This window comes from Ictalurus furcatus, chromosome 11 (genome assembly GCF_023375685.1).
Source record: "Ictalurus furcatus strain D&B chromosome 11, Billie_1.0, whole genome shotgun sequence".
NCBI lineage: Eukaryota > Metazoa > Chordata > Actinopteri > Siluriformes > Ictaluridae > Ictalurus > Ictalurus furcatus.
In genome coordinates, this window is record NC_071265.1 from 11,034,176 (window position 1) to 11,058,334 (window position 24,159).

At 38.0% G+C, this 24,159-nt stretch overlaps 1 long non-coding RNA gene across 3 annotated transcripts; it reads right to left on the reverse strand.

Annotated features, from left to right (window-relative positions):
* Nucleotides 1-1,366: 1,366 nt before the first annotated feature.
* Nucleotides 1,367-15,685, reverse strand: LOC128614898 (uncharacterized). Of its 3 annotated transcripts, XR_008387112.1 has the most exons (4): nucleotides 11,434-15,685; nucleotides 9,693-10,145; nucleotides 9,044-9,145; nucleotides 1,367-6,469 (listed from the first exon to the last, which is right to left on the reverse strand). It is a non-coding gene; the product is annotated as an uncharacterized LOC128614898 (long non-coding RNA). The 3 variants fall into 3 exon arrangements; XR_008387111.1 differs by having other exon boundaries at nucleotides 1,367-4,225; nucleotides 9,044-10,145; XR_008387110.1 differs by having other exon boundaries at nucleotides 9,044-10,145.
* Nucleotides 15,686-24,159: the final 8,474 nt, after the last annotated feature.

Consider the following 24,159-nt stretch of genomic DNA (forward strand, 5'->3'; position numbering starts at 1 on the left):
AGGTTCTATATGGTAGTATTAGAATCCATAGGTTACATGTGTGGAACGTATATTCAGTATGTCACGGTGCTGGAAGAGAATAATAAAATGTGGATAAAGTTATGGCTGAGTGTCGTGTCGTCTCCATAATGAAGGTCGTCATTGTACCTATTAAACAAGAGAACACCACACACCTGCCCACTGCCGTCACTCTCTATACATGAGAGTGTGTGCGTGTGTGTATGCTGCTCTCAAGTTGCTGTACACACATGCAATTGCTGCCAACAGAATTCAAAACATACAAATAATGAACCATGTTTCTCACCGTGCAGCATAAAACAGACTGTACAGAGATTAAAGTTACACAGTTACCAAGCTGAATTACAGTGAACTCTAAGTTGCTACACAACAAAACACTGTTCTGCTTTGTCTAATTTAAAACCTCATTCTGTCCTAGTTCTAAAATTTACAGAGGTATATTATGGGCAGACACTGTCCTCCTGTTTCACACCAGTCTTCTGTAAATAAACAAACTTTCAAAAGCTTAAGTACAAAGAAAAATAACTTCCCCTGGTGCTTTTTGTATGTGTCAGTGGTTACATCCATCTAAGACATCTAAGAATTCCTCCAAACAGTTACGCCAGCATGCAATCATAGACATCTGGGATTATCCAAGAACATTTGCTTATTTGCCACTGCCTATAAGATTACACTGTGTTTTCCGTTTGGCTGCGTGCCCGTACGCTGCTTCACTGCGCCAGTGTTCAGCGTTTTTGGAGCACTGGGGCAGTTCTATTGCTGACTTACTGGCCAACAGGGACATAATGAAACACACTGCTCCCCTCGTTCACACTACAACACCAGAGTGTGCATAACTCAGAGCAGGGAATGCCTTGTAGTAGTGCATACTGTAGTATCTCCACTACAGAGCATTCAGAATTCAGCTGCTCATCTGATTCATAACCTCCCAAGTTATTTCATACAACTCTCATATCTCATATGTAACTGTAGCGAGAATCAAGTTTAACATTCTGTCTTTAGACTGTGGTTCAGAACTACAAACACCAAATCTCTGCAATATAAGCATGAATATAAGGTGGGATCTTACTGATTTAGTGTTAAATTTTTTGGAGTAAATTGATTTAAGTCAGAATATATATTTTCAACATGGTCTCACAGTTGCCTTCACAAATGTGTAATTATTTACATGGCTTATTTTATATGATAAAATAATCTGCCTACGCAGATTAGGAACATGGTTATCAACAAAATTGAACAGTTTTTTTTTCTAATTAAAATAGTTTCAATCCAGCATACAAGACTAACAGACAGTCATTATGGAAGGTTTAAATATAGTTAATAAATAAAGTGAAATTTCACAGGTATGTGTTATAAATAGCCAGGCAAAAGAGTGTATGAAATGAAGTCTATTTGAAGGTCTAAATTAAATACAGGGAGAGAAAAGTGCATTTCGAATGACAGTGCACGTATATTACAGTAATATAGCTAAGTAAAGTCTGAACCTTCTTATATAAAGGAAGACTCAGGGGCAAGATTAAGATACATGTGCAGGAGATTTATTGCAAATATCCACAATCCAAAATACAGCATTATGAGCAGATCAAGGTCAATGGGCATATGAATCAAAGTGTACAATCTATCTGTACAGATCTATTGTATTGTCCTTTATTGTATTGTATTATATAGTATTTTAGTATGTAGTACTGTATTGTCCATCCATCCATCCACCCATCAATCTATTTTCTGAACTGCCTATCCTACACGGGGTCGTGAAGAGCCTGGAGCCCATCCCAGGGAACTTGGGGTACAAGGAAGAGGACACCTTGGAAGGGGTGTCAACACATTGCAGGGTACAATCACACACATACTCACACACCCATTCACACGTTATGGACAATTTAGAGATGTCAATGAGCCTACAGTGCATGTCTTTGGACAGGGGGAGGAAACCAGAGTACCTGGAGGAAACCATCGAAGAACGGGGAGAACTTGCAAACTCTGCGGGCACAGGGTAGAGGCGGGAATCAAACCCCTGTTTGCAAGGCAAACATGCTAACCCCTAAGCCACCGTGCCCCATATATTGGTTTGTACTGAACTGTATTGTAATTGTATTATATTGTACTGTATTGTAGTACGTAGCATTGTATTGTATTGCACTGTATTGTATTGCACTGTATTATATTGTATTGTACAGTATTGTATTGTACTGTATTGTATTGTATTCTACTGTATTATATTGTATTATACAGTATTGTATTGTATTGCATTGCACTGTATTGTACTATATTATATTGTATTGCACTATACTATATTGCACTGTATTGTATTGTATTGTATTGTACTGTATTGTGTGACCTTGCACCAAAAAGTATTCCTTGTACACCCTGTACTTGGCAAATAAAATAAAAACATTCTGATTCTGATACTAGATACAAAGTACAGATGCTTGTTACTTCATAACTCACTCCTGCTGGCTCCTCAGTCATCAAATGAGCTTCCCCTTACAGTTGGAATGGTCCTGTTGTCTCCATTCCTTCCTAAAGGACTGAAGACTTTTGCAGAAAATATTTGCAGCATGATAACAGGTCTTTGTAATTCTCTACACTGTGATTTTATTGTTCACACACTTACTTTTTGGGTCTGTGCTTTGTGGTTACCCAATGGATCACTCTAACACACATCAGCTTGGACCAGCATTACTTGGACCAGTCTTTAGTCCATACTGTAGGTTCTCAATCCTGGTCCTCGAGAACCCTGTATCCTGCACATTTGTGTGTTTTCCATGCTGTGCAGTACTTTATTTATCTTTGCACTGCTGTCTGCACTTTTTGTAAGTTACTCTGGATAATCAATGACAGGGTGGTGTGATGTGGCCCAATGAAAAACAGAGAGACATGACCACACTGAATTATTTTCCAATAACAGCACATCCTGAAGTGTTTTATTGCTCTCATATCACAACTGCTAACAATTCTTTTCACATTGTTTTGTTATTAAAGAATGGCACATTGTACATTTTATCCATTGTAGCTACATTTAATGTTGTGGGATCTTCACAATACATTAGCCATAAATATTCGTTCATGCACCAACTTTTTCCCCTCTTGAATTGAACCCCTTATTGGAAGGAGCTTCATCTCAATCTATTATCAATAACCATGTACACAGTTTATAGATGTAGTAATAAGGTTTGATGGTTTGCCTGAAAACACCCACATTTTTCAAACTCCCCATGCTGGGGATAAAAGCGTAATATGGTTTGCGCTTATATAAACGAGCAAAGTTTGTTTTTCGTGTAACACCTAAGTAGAGTACATGGTAACAGGATGTTGTGTTTTCGGAAAGGTCATGTCCTCCTTCTCCAGCAAATATTATTTAACACGCTGTACCAGAGTCACTTGGGAGAGGTGGAGAACACTCCACAGAGTCTCCTTTCCAAGGAAAGCAAGTAGGAGAGTTATTATCACTTGTCATCATGAAAGGAATTGGAGGCTGATGAAACATGGATCCGCTTATAACAGATGGTTTAGTCCTAACACATCTCATCAAAGACAAGGCGAACCTCGTTTCTCACATTCTCACAAACACACACACACACACACACACACACACACACACACACACACACACACACACACACACACACTCTCTCTCTCTCTCTGACATGGCCTCTCATCCCTGTGGGACAGCATTAAAGTTTGAAACAGGATTAATAGTTTGGCCACTTCATCAACAAACTGAATGTCTCCACTCGATGTCTGTTTGCTTGATGCAGTTCTGTGATGTCTCATCCAGAAAGTGAATCTCTGCATTGCTCATTTGTAGAGTGTGTACCAGGCTCTTGAAATATCTGCCAGGTGACCTAGTTCATCTATATGATTCATTGTTTAGTGCAACAGAAGAAAAGAAGAATAATCTTTCAGTTAGTTTACATAATTAATCGAGGAAATGAGATTTGATCTGGAGGCAGTGGGAAATCATAGGGCCAGATTGAGTTAAGTTGGGGCAATAGTACTCAGGAGAGGAGAATGTGTTTGTCATCTCTCTGTTTTTCCCCTCTGGGATGAAGTGGAGTATAGGGATGCGGTAGCAGGAAAGTCGGAGATACCGGCACTGAGGTGATTGGCCTGACATGCTTGTCAGATTGTGTTCTGAGTCTCCCGAAGCAATAAGAAACGACACGTCTCATGCTCTTTTCCTGTTTGCAGCATGTTCGAAAAATTCCTGAGTAAATTCAAAATCAAAGTATTCAAAATCAGCAAAGAGTAAACAGATTATAGTCTAATATCAGGGAATTATTGGAGTGAAAACCCAACTTTTAATGCAGTCAAACCCTTCCCTTCTAACATTCCAAGATTTTGACATGTTCCTTTTTGTAACTATGAGTCATCTCAACCCCAGTCTTACTTATGCAATCCCTTATATGTATATTACTTACTTACTTTCAACCCCTCTTGCTATTTCATAGTATTTCAACATACTACATGCAACATGCTACATGAACTAATGAGTAGTTATAGTTTAATAAGCCTCAACTTTTAAGTCGCCTATAGATTACTGTATTACATTTACATTTAGTATATTGTCTGTTATAATGGTATCTGAAAATATTATGTTGCACAGACTGTCAGCTAGGTACAGTAGTCAGCTAAACCAGGGGTTCTGAAACTTTTTTGAGCTGGAGACCAATTTAGCTGTAAACAAACAAACAAACAAACAAACAAAAATCCACAGATCCCCTCAGCACAGATCCCCTCAGATTTATATCCAAATATTTCAAGAATGTACAATAATATTCTGATTATTTACTGGAGCTATTGAGTTTTTTTCCCCTGAACTTTCTATTGACAGAACACATTAGGTCCAAGTTGACATTTTTAATCAGCTTACTTATTTTTCATTTATTAAGGTTTGGATTACACTCATTTAATTAAAGTGACCAGTCAATTAAGCTAAAACTGGAATAAAGGAATAATATTCAGAACAACATTGATACTGGTGGATTTAGATTTTTTTTTTTAAATCACAGACCACCGGCAATGCTTCATGGACTGTTGAGGTCCCCAGACACTACATTTAGAACCAATGAGCTAGACTACCACACTGATGAAATTGTCACCATTGTGCTATAGCTAAATCAAACATGTCCTCATAAAGTGGGCATATTTGGTGGCTGTGGCTCAGGTGGTAGAGCGGATTGTCCACTAATCTTAGGGTTGGCGGTTCGATTCCCGGCTCACATGACTCCACATGCCGAAGTGTCCTCGGGCAAGACACCAAAACCTAAGTTGCTCCCGATGGCAAGTTAACGCCTTGCATGGCAGCTCTGCTACCATTGGTATGTGTGTGTGTGTGTGTGAATGGATGAATGAGACACAGTGTAAAGTGCTTTGGATAAAAGCGCTCTATAAGTGCAGACCATTTACCATTTCATGTGAATAGATTTTTAGTAAATTTGAAAGGTACTTTGCTCACTTTTTATTTACTTCAATAGAGCAGTTAGGACCAAAACAGATATAACGAAACCGTATTTCTGTTACATTTCCATGATATCAGTGTTGAACATTCCATGTATTAACACATACATTTCACAGTACTGACTCTCTGGCTGAGTTCTGGGAAATGGCTGATTTTGACCAAACTTCTTTTTGCCTATAACATACATGTGGAAATTTTTTATTTAGATTTTAACCTTGCCTAGGCTGCAAAGATCATGTTGTGTAAACAGATCTAGTTTAACAAACATAGTGGTATAGCCTGCCTGAAGATGTCTAAAACCTGGCTAGCTAAGTGTGGTTTTCTCATACAGTGAATGTCATGCTTAACAGTTTTTGGATACGTGCTGTGGCTGAACAGACATAAGCCTAATCAGTTTAGTTTGTATTCAGGCTGTGAATTGCTGTGATGTTCCTGCACCACATGTTAGAATTGAATCTTTAAATACTCTTGTCATTGCAATTTCTGGCTCCTATGTGCCATATTTGACTGCTAATATGAAATATTTGAATGTATTTGAATTAATTGAAGTAATAGAGCAATCTAATCTACCTGAAACCCACATACTTTATTTGGGATATACCGAATTACATTACTACTCGGCTTAAGGTTGAACATCTATGAGAGGAAGATTTAACACTCATAGTCACAATTAACACTATGTAATTTCTATTCGTAATAAATTATAAGTTAATTTTGGTCAGTATAAAAAATAATCAAATATGTGCGCTGTGTGACAACATGTTACCTTATTACAAGAATTTCCCCTGGTTAAGCAATATATGAGGTCATCTGCTAACTCATATAAGTTTGTCTCCTGTGGAAATATATATATATGCAATGAAGTGATGGAAATATCCTGAAATTCACACTGCATTTATTGCTGTGTTTCCAGCAGGTTCAGGGAAAGAGCCTCTTTTTATATTGCAACAAATCTCATAAGGGTTGAGATTCACTTGTAGCCCATATGACCTGTAAATAAAAAAGAAGTTTGGTGGTTCTCCAGGTCTCCCCTCTGAGACAATGAGTCATTTTTAACTCCATTTTGGTCAGCAAGAACAATGTGTCCACAACTACACAGAGAGGGATGTTATGACAGGGTTGCAGTGCATAAACACCTTATTATAAAACTCAAAGCACTTTTGAGACCTCAGTGGTGCAGAAGTAAAAGGTTCTGTTCTACAGAGATGTGGAAAAAATTGATACAGGTAGGCAAGTTCATGACACTAAGAGAATGGTACAGACCTGAAAGCTTGACCCCTACAGTGAGGTGGGTCAGTGCCTCTGTTAGCTGTAGCGGGTATTTTGCTGGCAAAACTCAAATTGTGCCATGGCACATCAGTATTTTTGTTAGTCCTGGATAATAATTTAATAATAATTTAAGACTACTCACTAGATCACATATGTTTTCGGGTTGTCCATCTGCCCATTTGTCTGTCCAAACATTGTTTGTGCGATATCTCAAGAACAAGTGGTTGAAGGTTTGTAAAATTTATATGGAATTATCAAAGTAACCATCAGATAAAACTGGTTAAATTTTGGAATTGATCCTTAACAGGATCAAGGTTACAGCAAGGTCAAATGTCTTAAAGGACTAGACTTGTTGGTTGGTGGTTACCAACCTGTTCTTTGATATCTACCTTCCTGAAGACTCCAATCATAATCATGTCAACCTGACCATCTAATCATTGCCTTAAAGCAAAAGTTCACCCAAATAAAGATTTGTCATGGATATCCCGCAAGGGACTCTGGAGTACAGTTCCCAGCAGCCACTGCACCACACAGCATCATAACATAACCACCTGCACCTGATTCTCATTAACTTAACAAGCACCTATGTGCATATAGCCAAAGTTTGCACTGCACTCTTAGTCTTGCGTTTGTCTTTCGTTGCTGTTGTTTCTGTCTTAGTGTCCTTTCTGCTCAATCAGGGACGTTGCTCTGCCTTCCTGCTCGGCTGAGGACGTCGCTCCGCCTTCCTGCTTGGCTGAGGACGTCACTCTGCCATCCTGCTCCACTGAGGACGTCACTCCGCCTCCATGCTTGACTAAGGACGTCGCTCCACTTCCATGCTCCGCTGAAGACGTCGCTCTGCTTCCATGCTTCGCTGAAGACGTTGCTCCTTTTCTTTGCTTCACGCCATATGTCACTCACCCTTCCTGCTCCACAGAGGACATCGCTCCCTCCCTCATGCTTCATGGAGAGCATCGCTCCCCCTCTGGCCTTGTGGAGAACCTTGCTCCTCCCTCTGGCCTTATGGAGAACTTCGCTCCCCTCTCTGGCCTCATGGAAAACTTCGCTCCCCTCTCTGGCCTCACGGAGAGTGTCGCTTCCCCATCTGGCTCCGTGGTTAACGTCGCTCCCACCTCAGGGTCCGCCTTGAGCTTCGTTCCCCCCTCTGGCTGTGTGGTGGCTATCGCTCCACGCCCAAGCCAGGCTGGAGATAGTGTGTCATCTCTCTGCAGTACAGAAGAGACTGACCCACGTCCATACTACAGTGAACACTCCAAGCATCCTCTTTATGGTCCTGTGAGAGATGACATTCAAGGGAACTTTGGAACACTTGGGGATCTCCGGTCTGGGCATCGAGGGCCCCCTCCCGGAATTAGTACACGCATTGGGAGTCACATGTTGGGGGGGCGGAGGGGGGGTGGGGGGTTGGCATACAAACTGATTTTGACATAGAGGAGGACTCTGTCTTCAAAACTGTCTTCATTTGTGTTCCAAAGATGAATGAAAGTCTTATGGGTTTGGAATGACATGAGGGTGAGTAATTGATGACAGAATTTTCAGTTCTGGGTGAACTATTACTTTAAGAAGCTTTTGATAAATTAAAACAGGTGTGTTAGATTTTGGTTGGCGATTAAACCTGCAGGAAGGTAAGGAAGAGGGTTGGCGACCATTGATCTATTTCATTAATGTACACCAAGAACCGGCTCTGAAATTAGAATGTTTCTAGGTAAAAGAAAGGTTACCAGAAACGATTCACTGTATGTGCACTATTAGGCCTTTTTTGATGATATATCCTGATGGGAGTGGTCTATTCCTAGATTCCACAGGACAAGGGGGCTCATTGAATAGTTTAATGATGAAGATGATTTTAATCATGAATATAAATATACTCTGACCTTTACAGTCACTATCAACCCAATTGAACACCTATGGGATATTTTAGAGTGTGTTTGTGTTTATACAATGCACCACCATCATCAAACAACAACAACAACCGAGGAAATAGCTTTTGGCAGAACACGGTTCATTTATACCTACACCAATCAGTCAACATTAAAACCACTGACAGGTGAAGTAGAAAACATTGATTATCTCATTATAAAGGCACCTGTCTGGAGGTGGGATATATTTGGCAGCAAGTGAACAGTCATTTCTCAAAGTTGATGTGTTGGAAGCAGGAAAAATGGGCAAGTTTAAGGATCTGAGCGACTTCGACAAGGACTAAATTGTGATGGCTAGACGACTGTGTCAGAGCATCACTAAAATGCCAGGTCTTGTGGGGTGTTCCAGGTATATGCAGTGGTTAGTACATACCAAAGTGGTCCGAGGTAGGACAATGACTGGGTCACAAGCACCCAAGGCTCAGATGCGCATGGGGAAGGCTGGCCTGTCTGGTCTGGTCCCACAGAAGAGCTACTGTAGCAAAAATAAGTGAAAAAAGTTAATGCATAGCTGCAGACTGGTCAGAGTACCTACAGGGACCTACACAATATTAGGAACATAGTTTTAATGTTATAGCTGATTGGTGTATAGACACTTTTTATACTTATATTGATAATTTTTCCGTTACTGGTGGTCTTTGTTAAAAGGTGGTTTTGATTTAAAGTAAAAAAGGACAAAGAGAGCAAAGTAGTCAGTGTTATAAAATGAAACAAAAAAAAAAAGAATGGAAAAAAGGAATTGCAGAAGTCATGTTATGCAACCAAGAAGAAAAAGACAGATTTATTAACATGTCTGAGCAAATGCAAAAGTATTGTTGATTGAAAAAGCACAGAAAAACAAAAAACAGACACCACCACCTTTTATTATTTACATATAATTGACCTAATGACTTCAAGGTGTTTTGAGTTTAGTTCTTTGCTCCTGGATTTTTAAATGTCTAGAGGGCTTGAACCGTGAAACAGGATGAACTTATTGCTCCTCATATACAGGAATGAAATGTTGTATACAGTCTAATTGTTACCTGTAAACTTCGCTCTGACCAAGAAACTCTGCAGTGATCTGGCAAAACTGTATACGCATCTGTATACGCATCAACAGAAAAAAAGCAAATAATCTTAAACAGTCTTATACTGTAGACTTCTGAACCTCCACCTACATGTCTACTTAAAGAAGCAACATTTAAGCATTAAATCTCAACATTACATCAATAAACATCAACATTATATCTCACATTGTAATAGACTAAACAGCACCTAGACAGATTCAGCAGGGGGTTAAAGCATTAAACACACACCCAATGAAGTACGCTTCCTAGACAAAAGTACTTTTTCATGAAAAAATAAAAATAAAGGATGTTTTTATATGATAATAATACTATAAGCATGATGTGATCCATTTGAAGCTCAGTAGAGCTCTGGGAAGCCACTTCAGCAATCACTCCACCACTCCAGCAATCACAACTGGCCCTGATGCCCTGAGAGAGAGAGAGAGAGAGAGAGAGAGAGAGAATCTTTTATGGACAGTGGGGTCAAGTTTTTAAGCTTGCGTGTGTGTGGCTGCTGCTTTGTGTGTTTTATAGATGTCATGGTTCAGGCTTCCACTGCAGCCAAGTACATGCTGTTCCCTAAGACGGAGCCAGAACTTGGCACAGAAATCCTCAACGTGGAGAGTCGAGAGAGTACAGTACGTACGTACACACACACACACACACACACACACACACACACACACACACACACACACACTCCTTCTAAGGATCTTCCACTGATGTAATTATGCTAGTTAATGCTATACCTAAAACTAACCCTAACCTTAACCTCAGTAACAGTTTTTTGTTAACATTTGTTTTCCACTCAACATTTGTTGAGTGAAGTTCTCAGTCAATAGAGACATCTCTCTCTCTCTCTCGACATCTCTCTCTCTCTCTCTCTCATACACACACACACACACACACACAATATTTATTTCCTGTCTTCACCAAGATATAAAAACACGCACACGCGCGCGCACACACACACATACACACACACACACACACACACACACACACACACACACACACACAGAAAGGTGCTTTCCTTCCTTCCTTCTCTCTCTTTCTCCCTATATCTCTCTTACTTGACAGACTTTATGGTGTTCAGTAAATGTTTGCACAGATGGCTTCCAAAAATGCTTGAAGCTAAAACAAAATCATGAGACAGAACACACACACATAGACACACACACACACACACACACACACACACACACACATACTCATGCATGTCTAAGAACTATGCTGCTTTCATAAATCCTTTCTCTCCACTGGGCTTTGAGCCCCAGGCACCTTGTTCATCTTCTTGGAGGTCGCACCACAGACTACCAAAGAATTATCCAAACTGGAGAGGCCTTTTGAAATTACATCACAAACATTCCACCACAGGCATCCCAGAAACACACCGAACATCAATCCTGAGTGACAAAAACAAGGTCTGCTTTAAATTATGATGATCAAAAACACCACTCAGAGTGGGTCGTACAACTGCAACCAAAAAAGAGCTAGACTCATACAGAATAAATCAATATCCTCCGTTAGTCACTACAGCAAATAAACAGGACAGAATGTGTGGCTCGATGATGAAAAGAAATTGTCCCATTTGCTATTTTCAATCAGTAGTGATCTCTGACAGTTCTCTAGCTAGAACTTCTGAACTGATTGATATTTTAGCCCACAGTGCTGTTTTATGTTATTTTCTCACATATGACATGTTGCATGGTCCTACCTGTTTTAAACAAAGCCTGTCAATTCAGTGCAGGATGGAAGCAAAGATCTTAGTTTCTTTTGAAAGAGTTTCCTGCTGGAATTTTACAAGGGCCTTCATTTCTCTTCTCTTCTGTTCTTGCTCCCAACCACACAGCGACCCAAAAAAAAAAAAATCTCTAAACAAGCAAAAGACAAATAAATTACCTGCAACACCACCACAAGGATGGAATATATCAAATAATTGGATCCCAATAAAACTATACAGGCGTTCTGAACCTCAATAAAAGTGAATACGTTGCCTCAAGACACAGGCAGCGTGTGAGTGGGGGTGTAATATGATACAGGGGCATTTCTAGGATTTAAAAAGTCGGGGGTTTATGCCAAAACATGGAGATTTGTAGGAGGATCCATGGATATATTCCCCGAGAAAAATGATCATTCTTGTGCATTTAGATCACCACTGAGGACTTAACTGAACCCAGATCAAGACTTCTTTATTAACAACTGACATTAGCAAATAACATGTGGGTGGTTGAGGAGCAAAACATATGCCAATTAATACATACATCTGATTGACTTTGGCTTTGTCGCTGTGATTCCTTTGCTTCACTTGATATTGTCAGACACTCAGTATGTTTAAATGGACAATATTCCGATATTAACCCGATTAAGACAATACTCTGATTAAGAAACTAACATGTAAACAGCGATTATTGATTACAGTAATGCGACTGAAGTCATACTCAAAATAACAAATGGAATTAAGACATGCGGAGTATTCCTGTTTTAGTCACATTATAGAAGTGCATTACAGACATGTACACACCTTAATCACACTATTAACACCGTGTGGGAGTTTTCACTGCATTTTGCGACAGGACACATACACACACGGCAGTGCTCAACCGTTTGACGGCAAACAGGAGAGCACGTCTGCGTCCACAACTTACCTACTATATAGTAGGTTAAATACACGTACTTCCGATACTATATAGTAGGTAAGTGCACGGTTTCAGACGCAGTCCACGGTTTCAAGCAGTCTTCTATTAGCACGTTTAGCATGACAAATAATTAACTGCACTTGAAGCGTTCGTGAAATTAAAAATAAAAACACCCAAATCTGTATATGGTACCATAATGAAGAACTGTATGTCGATACATGAAATTCTAGAGGGAACGTCGGACAGCGTGGCGTGGGGATGTAATGACGTGTGCTGTTAATTGATCTATGTTCTATAACATGTAACACGGGAACATGAAAAGAGTATTCTAAAAGCAGCTCATGAAAACACCTTAATCACATTATTGTCTTATTCAGAATACAGTCAGTAATTAGATTACTGCTGTCCATGTAAACATCAAGCTTTACTACATGACTTCAAACAACCACAGAAACGGACTGAAACACTACAGCACATAAACATCTACAGCAGACTGAAACCTTTGCGAGGCTGTGAGGACCTTCCAATTTTTTTCTTTTTCATTGTTCAAAATAATACGCCTAATTTTCTAATTACTTTCTACAAGAATAATTTAACTATTATGAATAATTTCTATCATGACACAAAAGCATGCTATTTACACTATCACTATTGTGACACGATTGGGAGTACCCCATATAACAAGCAATGAATATCGAGTAAGTGACATTTTGGACGCAATATGGCCAAATGTTCTGTTGATTTTTGCTCTGCTTGCGGAAGTAGATCCCGAAGAAGCCGCATTCACTTTATAACACGTCGTCTAACTGGCGCACATTGATTTGTGCATTCATGTTAAAGGTGATTCTGGTAAAACTGTCATCCCTTCTTGTTCTTTTCCATCTTTCCAGGTGAGCTGTCATATCTTAAGATAAAAGTTATATTCCTGAAAAAGTATTGCATGCCATGTCTGCTGATGATGTCACTAACACTACTGTAGTAACTGTTTTGAACTAGGAAGGGAAATTTTATGGGGTGAACACAGAGGAGGGGAGTGATACACACTGTGAAACGTCCCAGTATGGTTATCTGAAATATACACACTCTTGGAATCCTGCTCGACCAATCAAATTAGTGGACTGGAATTAAATGTTGTATAATGTTACTTTTGTCCAAACTTGAACATTGGGCCTCACTGATCAAGCTGGATACAAACAAATGTATTTGTAAACTGTTCACAGGAGAAATGTGGCTTTCATGAAAATCCAGTTTGTCTGGAAAATTTAGTTTTTGTAAAATAAAATTAAAAAAATGTGCACATTTCAATATAAGGACTCTTAGTCATGTAAATGTTGACTGATGGGCTTCAGACCTTATAATATGCATGAGTTACTGCAAATTTTATCTATGGATTACACCGTCAAGTTTCAATTTATTTCAACTGAATACACAAATTTGGTGAAAGTTTTGTGAAACTCAGTCATTTCATACTAATGACTTAAAAGAATCCAAAACAAATCCATACTGTAAATTAAGACAAAAGAAAACTAGTCACTCAATTAGGAAATGATGCCATATGGAGGAAGAAGAGATGTGTGACTACAGTAGCTGACCTGCTGCAAGAGCTGGAAGATTTAATGCACTACACACATAAGAGGCACTCTCTTTCACCGGTTCATTGCTTTCACCATTTAGTTGTCATTTTGTCATTTTCAGCTTTATTTGCTTTGCCTTTTATTTAGCTTTGTCAGTGTCAATAAATGTTTCTCAGCTGTGCTGTGAACATGCTCAATAATTTAGGAATGATTTGCATTTATCAACACACATGCATGAGTAATGCATTGCAGAACTGTTTTAGAACATTGCAGCGATTTTGAGACGGTTACAACAACTTCTTAAAACCTGGTGAATATGTACGGAACACCCTAGTAGCTGGGAAATTATGTGAGTGCGTGTAGAGAGAGCGATCTTATCAGTGTTTGGATCAGAAAGTGAATCGGTGAAAAATATTTCAGTAGCTGTGGTAGCTTTCTAATAACGTACACATTATCAATAATATATATATACTTAAAAATCAAAACAATTGTCTGTATAGTCATTGTTTATATATTGTATCAGAAATTGGCTAATCATCCGCAAACATAGAAAGGATGCCTTTTTTTAAGACTAGCCACTAGCCACAAACTACACTTTCAAAACTGTGGGTTGTTTTTTTTTTTTTTTTTTTTTTTTATAATCCCAAACAAACACATCTCCAACTAAACCTTCTCTCAAATCCAGAGTAGCTTTGAATAGTCTAAAAACATTTGGTTCCTGAATGATTGGCCATAGCGATGCTCCTGCAGTAAAACACAGATACAGTGTGCCAGATTCCATTGCTTCATTCACCTCTGTACTTGGATGGCTTGCTGCTCGCATGCTTTGCCACAAATGTCGAATGATTCTCAGGATTTCTGGGTTTTGGATAGACTTTTCCTAAACCTCTCCAAAAGCTTCTGGCAACCAGTGCTTCCCTGTTCACACGCACACAGAAACTTTGGCCAACATTTTAGGTCTGAACTGCAGAGTTGAAAGGCCTTGTTTGAGCACCAATACATACTGTTTTATCAGTGGTGTGGTACACCAACTGAAAGAAAACTTGGGGAACAAAATGTGATAGCCATACGGTCAATGTACTTTGCTTTAAGACATTTTTCATTTGGAAATAAAAATTCTAAAACAAAGAAATGAAATTTAGAAATGAAAATGGAAAAGGAAAACAAGCAAGCAGCTTTTATTAGGGCCCAAGCACCAAAAGGGTGAAAGGCCCAACTATCTGTTAGAATTATTTTTCCTCCTGAACTTTTGTTGCATTTTTGAGGTGCTTGGCATGCTCAAAATCAAACGAAAGCTGGCAAATGCAAAAAAAATAAAAAATAAATAAAATAAAATAAAAATGGACATGGGCATGGCTCTGGGGCTTGACAGCACCCCTTAACATCCATCCAAGTCTGCCCAGCAGGAAATCAGCCATTTTGGCTTTTGTACATTTTGACAGTTATCAAACTTTTAAATACTCCTCCTACAAAATTCATTAGATTCAAACCAAACTTGATCAGAATAATGATGATCTCCGTGATGCTAAAATGTGAATAAATTTATCTTCTTAAATAGTGTTGCCATGGCAAGGCAATCAACTAACATTTCACTCTAACATGGCATAATTCCACCTGATATAAAGCAGTAAGACTCAGACTTTACATGCACTGTATGTTAAATGATGGTGCGCTGTCACATACACATACCAATAGCGATACATTGTCATAGCACCAAATGGTGGCAACAGAATGTGAGGCTTTAAAAGAAACCGTTTTAAACCTTCTCTTACAGGATTCATCAAAGTCATAGCACATACGGTCAGAATGATGTCAGGATATTCATGATATTAAATTGGAAAGGAAATGTTTACATTTGGAATAGCGTTGCCATGGTGAGATGATCAATTAACGTGTCACACAGCACAAACAGGAAGTATGGCATAATTTCACTGTACATCCGGCATGTGGCTCACGTGTATGTTTAATAGTGGCTTTTGCTGCACCCTTGGTGCTTGGGCCCACCAATCGCTGCTTGCAGCTATATTTATATTTTTCTTTTTCTTGGCATGCACTAAATTTAAAATTCATTCATAAAATATAAACTAATTTGTAATCGCTTTTACTAGTCTCACTACACAAAGTCTAGAAATAAAATATTCATGAATCCAAATGTGAAAAAAAAGTCAACCAGGAATTACAAGTAGGCTAATTCTACATGCTCTTTTCTCTGGTTAAGATGTGTACTCTGGAGCCGTATTCTGTTTTCATTTTTAAAAATGCAGAAATAAGTTGTGTATGATTAAAATATCCTTAACTTGTCGCACAGGAAAATCCTGATAATCCAGCCGACATGTCATGCTCCTTTACCACCAGTCTTTTGCTTTTTTGAAAAAGCATGTAGCGATCCATATTAGCAGCACATCAGGTGCTAAAGGTAATCTCTAATCTACATGTCTTGATACTAGTCACCCAGTAATTCCTGATATACATCCGGGTAATTCAAGATCATTCATTAATTTTAGCCCCAAAAACCTAAAAAAAAGCATTTTAAAATAAAAATGAATTAAATTAATTAATTAAATTAATGCATGTAATATACACAGACCTCATACAGATATTGCTTCTTAATTACATAAACTCATTACTACTTCCCATCTTACTCTTGTTCAGCAGCTGCTCATGAAAATAGATTTTCTTGGGGCAGGGTGACATTAATAACAACATAAGTCAAGAGGTTGTCACACTTGACTTATGCTATAAGCTACTATCTAGTGATTTTTTTTTAGAGTAACCCAAGAGTCAGCAACAGCATACAGTCATCCAGCATAGATTCTAGATGCTTTGAATGGGTTTAGACATACTGTACCTTTGACAGGTAGACAGGGTTTGACAGGTTTCAGCAAAATTTTCCATCTTAGATCTCTAAAAACACACAAATACCTAAAACTAGCCCAATAATTTCAACATTGGAAAGTGGAGATGGTCCTTCTTTTCATCAGCCTTTTATTGGGAAACAAGTATTTCAAACTTATTTCTGATGTATGGACATTATTCATGCTATAAATCCCCACTTTCCTTCTCCCTCTCAATTTTTGCATTAAATTTTGCAATACAAATGTTTCTATTCATTATAGACACACTGTTTGTACTAATATGTTGCCATTTTGTGGGAATTTATTTTATTTTATTTTTTACATTCAATTCAGATCATTTGCTATTAAACAACATAGCAAATTGGTGGCCGTGGTATATTTAAAACTATCCCAGTCTGGCATCCCTGTCAATAACTGTCCTGTCTGCACCTCCTCCTCCACTGAAAATGTTCATAGAACGAGCATGGGGCTGGAAAAATCCTACCCATAAGAATCTCTGTTAGCACTTAATTGTAGTTCTCATTTTTGAGCACTAAGTGCAGTAATAATAATTCTATTGTGCAACCTCGAGAAAAGTGGGCAAATCAATGGAAAATAATTTGTATATTTTAATGGCATTTTAAGTGTATGGAGTTGTAAATCATATTTGTTGACAGTGGAGCTTCTCCCCACCTGCCCTTATGGACGAGCCACCACTGTTCTGGTTTAAAGGCTCTGGCATATTGTCTTGCTTAAAAACATTTTTATTTTTTTCATATGCAATATGGTCTTTCTTTTTTTTCCACATCCAATCTGTCTCTGCTGGAAAATGTTAAGTTCCAAGATACAGGTTTGAAAAATAAAGCACAGTTTTATTCTTTCACACTAGGAGCTGGCCTGGGTAGTCACGGTGGAAAGGGTGAGCATGCTCAAAGCAAGAGATGGAGAAAATCTATGGCACAGACTGTGAACTGCATGGAACAGCTTGAGAAGCCTTTGATCGTGCACCTTCTGAATCATTTACCGTGAAGACGAAATGCTCGGCAAACACGCATGGCCAGCATGAGATACGAATATCCACCGTAACACAGAAATCAGAATAACTCCTAACAGGGGCCATTAAATATTAACAGGGCAAAAGGTTTAAAAGGAGGTCAGGGGATGCAGAGTTTATAGCAAACAGGGGAAGCCCATTTTAAGCTTGAGAAGTGACATGAGTAGGAAGTCTCATAGAATGATCACAAATCACAAATGATCACATGTCACAAACATGACAAATCTTTACTCTGACTGTGCACATAACAAGGTGAAAGATGGATGGAATGATGGGATGTGAGTTACTTTGATCAAGTCAGTATTTGACGTGATTTTTTTTTCCTCATGAAAGTATGCTGTGTTTTTGAGCAAAGAGTTTTGAAATGTGTGGATATGCTTTTACCTCAAGAATAAAAATAGTAAAATAGGAATAATTTCTGAAACATTGACAAATTTTCCCCTTGATTATAAATGATTATCCTTTTCAGCTTTGTCACAGAGGGGTGTCATCTAAGACCCCAATATTCAAACTTGCTTTCAATCATAAAACCTGTTTTTATATATATTAAAAAATCTGCATTCTATAAATATCTTTGTGCTTTTACATATATTAAATTTTGACTATCTGATTAGAGCACACAGAACTTAAAGTGCTAAGTGCAGATGCAGTGGTCAATCTATTTTTATTACTGATAGTTTTGTGCCTATTAAGACCATCAGAAAGCTTTTTTCCTTTATTTCCATGGAAACAAACCAACCTGGCTACCTAAGGAGCAGCCAAACACATGCTATTCAAAGGCAGTACATTTTGCAGAGCTAAAATTCAATAAATGGAATTCACTTATATAGATGCTGCTTGGCCTTGTATGCTTTTACTGATTCAAAGTACATTAGTCTTATATATCATACTTGAGTTAGACAAATGCCATTCAAATAGAATAATTCAGGGATCAGGCTTTATATTATGATGCATTCAGTTTTGCATAAAGTCCCCTCTGAAAGTATTGGAACAGCAAGGCCAATCCTTTCATTTCTGGTATACAATGACATTTGGGTTTGAGATCAAAATATGAAGATGAGATGACAGATCAGAATTTCAGCTTTCATTTCATGATATTTACATCTAGATATGTTAAACAACTTAGAACAGGGCATCTTTGATGGCAGAAACACATTTTTGGTGAGCAAAAGTATTGGAACAGATAGTCTTAAAACAGTGACACTGTGCTTGACCAATGAGCTTGTATGTTTATGAGCAGATCCATTCTTTCTCCACACTTTCTTCTTTCCATCACTTTGGTAGAGGTTAATCTTGGTTCCAGAACTTTTGTGGCTCCTTTCTGTATTTTTTTTTTTGTTGTTGTTGCTGCAAATTCCAATCTGGCTTTTCAATTCTTACTGCTGATAAGGGGTTTGCATCTTATGATATGGCCTCTATATTTCTATATTTCTGCTCTTCAAAAGGTGGATTGTGATACCTTCACTCCTCCCTGTGGAGGTTGTTGGTGACATCACTGACTGTTGTCTTTGGGTATTTCTTCACAGCTTTCACAATGTTACTTTCATCAACTACTGTTTTTCCCCCTCCACTTACCTGTTCCAGGTCTGGTTACTAGTACCCAAGTGGTTTCTTTCTTTCTCAGGACATTCCAAATTGTTGTATTGGCTATGCCCAATATTTGTGCAGTGGTGCCGATTGATTTTCTCAGCTTCAAAATGGCTTGCTTTTCTCCCATAGACAGCTTTCTGGTCTTTATGTTTGTTTATCCTTTTTAACAACAAATGCAGTCTTCACAGGCAAAACCCAGGGCTTAAACCAAAAGTAGACATTCAGAGATATCCATTGTTTAAATAATCAATCTAACAGGGCAAAGCTGGGCAACAAGAAACGCCTGTCAGTCACAGGTTCCAATATTTCTGATCACTTGAAAAATGGGTGGGTCAAACAAAAATTGTTTTTAGTGTATAGCAAAAACAAAAGAACTGGCCTTGTCACTGCAATACAGGACTATATGTATATATAGCCTACACATTAGCATAAAAGATGACTTCTGAGTAACAAGGAACAAAAATGCTTGACAATTGCCTTGACAATCATGTAATAATAATTAACATTCAACAATGTGTAAGAGGAAACATGCACACATATGACATTTGCCTGCTCACATATGTGAAACATCATCATGGCCCAAGCACAAAATATGGTGATTGGCAGGAGATACAACTGGAAAGAGAGAGAGAGACTGAGATAGCATAGGATTGTAAACATACATGAGAGTGAAATAATTTAAAATTATACTATAAAATAAGAAATTTAAAAAAAGATTAAGGTCTGATGGAGTTTTAGCTTTTTTCTCACTGAACAGGTCAAGCACTTATTTATCCTCTAATTTAATAAGAGGCCACTGAATACCTAGCCGATTTAAGCTCGTTATACAATTTGTATCATTACCAGTTGTGAAGTTGTTTTAGCTAGAGACTAACTGGGTGTATGATGAGTTATGTGTATTTTTGCATTTTAAACTTAAATCAGTTCTTCTGTTTGCTCTTGGTGTGTGTAATCTGTGCCTATTTATTCTCTTATCTGTTTTAGCTACTCTTTTGCTCACCTTTAGTGTATATTTTATCTACAGATCTATGTCTTTTTATTTTGATATTTATCTCCTTTGTTGTTGTTAGTGTGAGAACATTATCTGGCTAGTGGCTAATGATGCACTGTTGCTGTTTTTCTGTACTTTATATAAGTATCTGCCATTTTTGTCATTCCATCAGGTTTATAAAAGTGTTATAGCTTCATAAAAAAAGAGCTTCATAGTTTTTATTGATCCAGCAACTTTGAAGTACAAAATCAGATGTTCCAAACCACATTCTACAATGCTAAATAGTATGTTAGTACGCTGACAATGTAATTTCTATTTTGACAGCCTATTCAGTGTATAGAAAGTGGTTTGGGACAGATTCTTAGTGAATATTTATTACTTGCTGCAGCCATTAGATTTCTTTGTCCTGCCCTCCTTGCATGGTGGAGAACGACAGCACAACAAAATGTTCTTCTAATTAAAAAATTATATATATTTTACAAAAAAGCAAATAATTAGACATTTAAGACAGAAAACATGACCCCAGAGGACAACCATGATAGAGTATTGAAAACAGTACAGCACATAAAATATTAAAATATTAAGAAAAGTGAAAAACTGGCAAGTAAAAGACAGATTTTTGTTTTGCATGTTGAGATGAGCCAAGTGTCCAGCCATGTCAGTAAGAGTAAGAAAAGAAAAATACTTGGTGCATCTTATGTTTGGTATCTGAGATCTGTTTCATTAATATTGTACCAAATCTACAAGCCTAAAGTAGTTAGCAAGTAATGGTGACGTTTGACCTTCAAACTGCAGGAGGCTGAAAACTAGGCATTAATAGATTATAGATTAGGGGTTTATAGATTAAACATCTGCATCCTAATCCAGCAAGTCTGCCTGATATTGCTGAAGAATCTGAGGCATTTTGATTCATTTTTGCCACAATATGTCTATGAAACTTCAAGCATAAATGTGAAAATAATGGTGTAATGAGGACGTATCTAACTCTGACTGGCTTCCACTCGAAAGAAAAAGTGACCTTGTGAGCTAATACAGCAGTTAAAATGGCAGCTAAATTGGTATTTATAGATATAGCCTGCAATGCATTAAGATACAGAGAATGAGTCATGTAAAGTTAAGGGACATATTCTGCAAAATAATTTCATATAAACTTTATCAGAAGACATGATTACCATGAAGAACTTTATTATAACACTGTCTTGTGATTTGCAGGATAAAGCCTTGATTAGGTAAGCCTTGATTCTTTAAGAACCTTCTCACAGATGGAGATCTGAGCACACCTGAATAGAACATGAATATATTGGGCTATCTACAGTCATGTTAAAACCATGCAAATTGTTGCCTTTTTTGACATATTTGTAGAAGCAAACATTTGATGATCTTTGAAACAGTGCCTATTAAAAAAGTTGATATACCACAAGGAAAATTAACTTTTCAGTTGCAAGATGCTTGAAGGTTTTCTTGCATGTACTGCCTGCTTCGGGGATTCAAACCCGGGTTTTGACTAGAGCAGTGGTTTTCAATGTGGGGCCCTTGGGGGCCGCCAGGGGGTGCCCGGCCACGGGGTGCCTCAACAATTTGGTCGGAGCCACCAAGCCCATCCCTCCCACTAGTATGTTTTCTCTTTCTCACTCTCAGACAACCACACACACACACACACATACACACACACACACACACACACACACACACACACTCAATTCCTAATGTAATGTAAAGATGTAAGATGTAATTATTAATTTAAAAAAAAAAGGGGGATATATTCAGAAGTCTGTATTTTTAATGTCTTTTAAAGACATCTTGCAAAAGGGGGGCCTCGGTCAGGGCCTTGCCCTGGAAAAGTTTGGGAACCCCTGGACTAGAGTATTCCATAACCTTCCATTTCTTCATTTTGAGCCTTAGTGTATTTGCTAGTGTGCTTAGTGCTTAGTGATCATTATCCTGTAGAAAGGTCCACTTTCGGTTCAACTGCAACTTTCGGACAGATGGCCTTTCCACCACTGTGCTTCACAGTTGGTATGAGGTGCTTCTTCTGAAAAGCTGTCTTTGGTCAGCGCCAAACATGTCTGCTGTTACTGTGGCCAAACAACTCTATTTTTGATTCTTCTGTCCAGAGCACATTATTCCAAAAGGTCTGGTCTTTACCTATATGCTCATTAACAAAATGTAATCTTGTAAAGGCTTTTTCCTGGCACACCTCCCATGCAGGTCAAATTTGTGCAGTCTCTTTCTGATTGTAGAAGCATGCACTTTGACACCAACAGTTGCAATATGTACTGGCAGGTCCTGTGATGAAATTTTGGGGTTCTTGGAGATTTCTTTTTGCATCAAACATTCTGCTCTTGGGCTGAATTTGCTGAGACGGCCAGTCCTGAACAAGTTGGCAGTTGTTTGAAATCTGCGCCATTTGTAAATGATTTGTCTTACAGTGGAATGATGTACTTGATTTGAAGGTCTGATAAATGTAGAGGTGTACTTATTTTTTCCATATTTGTTAATTTATATTGTGAAAATCCCTACAAAAATGTCAATTTTATGTGCCATTTGACAGAGAGTGTCACCTTTATTAATAGACAAAAAAAAAAGAAAAACATCAAATGTCTGCTTGTCCAAATATATATATATATATATATATATATATATATATATATATATATATATATATATATATATATATATATATATAAATTTAAAAAAATTCCATCAGATGTACTTATTTTTTCACATGACTGAATAATCTATAACTGATTTAAAGAAAAAAAAATTTTTTTTGGCAGTAGCTCTATATGCGCTGAGAGCATGGTGAGATGAACTAGTGCCTGATGCTGGGAGAAAGCCAATCTAGCTCTAACAGGAGCTGTGAGAATGAGATGAGGAGAGTGACTGAATGGGTAAAGTGTCTGTCTGTGTGTGTGTGTGTGTGTGTGTGTGTGTTTGTGTTTTGGGGGGTGGGGAGCGGTGTTGGGTTAGAGAAGTGCACATTGGAGAACAACTTGCCATCGATCGGTCCAGTGCGTCAGAGCAGCTCTCCGAGCCGGCAGGTTGTCATAGTTACATATTAGAATTAACAGTGCACCCTAGCAACTGAAAGGTCAAGGTAATTCAGCGCTGAGATGCTCAGATGGGATTTTAGTGCCGGAACATGGTTTCCTGCTGCTACACACGCTTACCAGGCCTGGTTTGACTTATCTAATCAATTTCTTTTCTCTGCGAGTGACTGCAGAACATGGTGATGTGAATATGATAGTAAGAGTGTGCGCAATATTTAGAAAAGGACATCTCATGAGGCTAATTAATCCAGAATACAATAATGCATACATGCTTTTTCTGACTGACCTTGTGTTACATGATCCATCTATTTTAAGCATAGAAATAAATATATAAAGTGTAATAAAATAAATAAAGACAATTAAAAGATTAACCATGCTTTTATTTTGTTTTTATTTACTGATTGATTTATTTTTTTTTTAAATATCGGAGTAATTTGAGATTACTTGATTGTAGTAGGGGGATCAAATATGCAGCGGAAGCTATACATTCCAAACATATTGGTATTTATAAATATATTCATTTGGCTGACTTTAATCCAAAGCAACATGCAAAACTAAGACACGGAGCAGGTTAGAGGCTAAGGGTCTTGCTCAAGGACCCAACAGTGGCAGCTTGGAGGTGCTGGGATATGAACTCACAACCCACCAATCAGCCCAAAACCGTAACCACGGCGTAACCTCTGTATTTTGTATTCTTAAACCCAGAAAGCA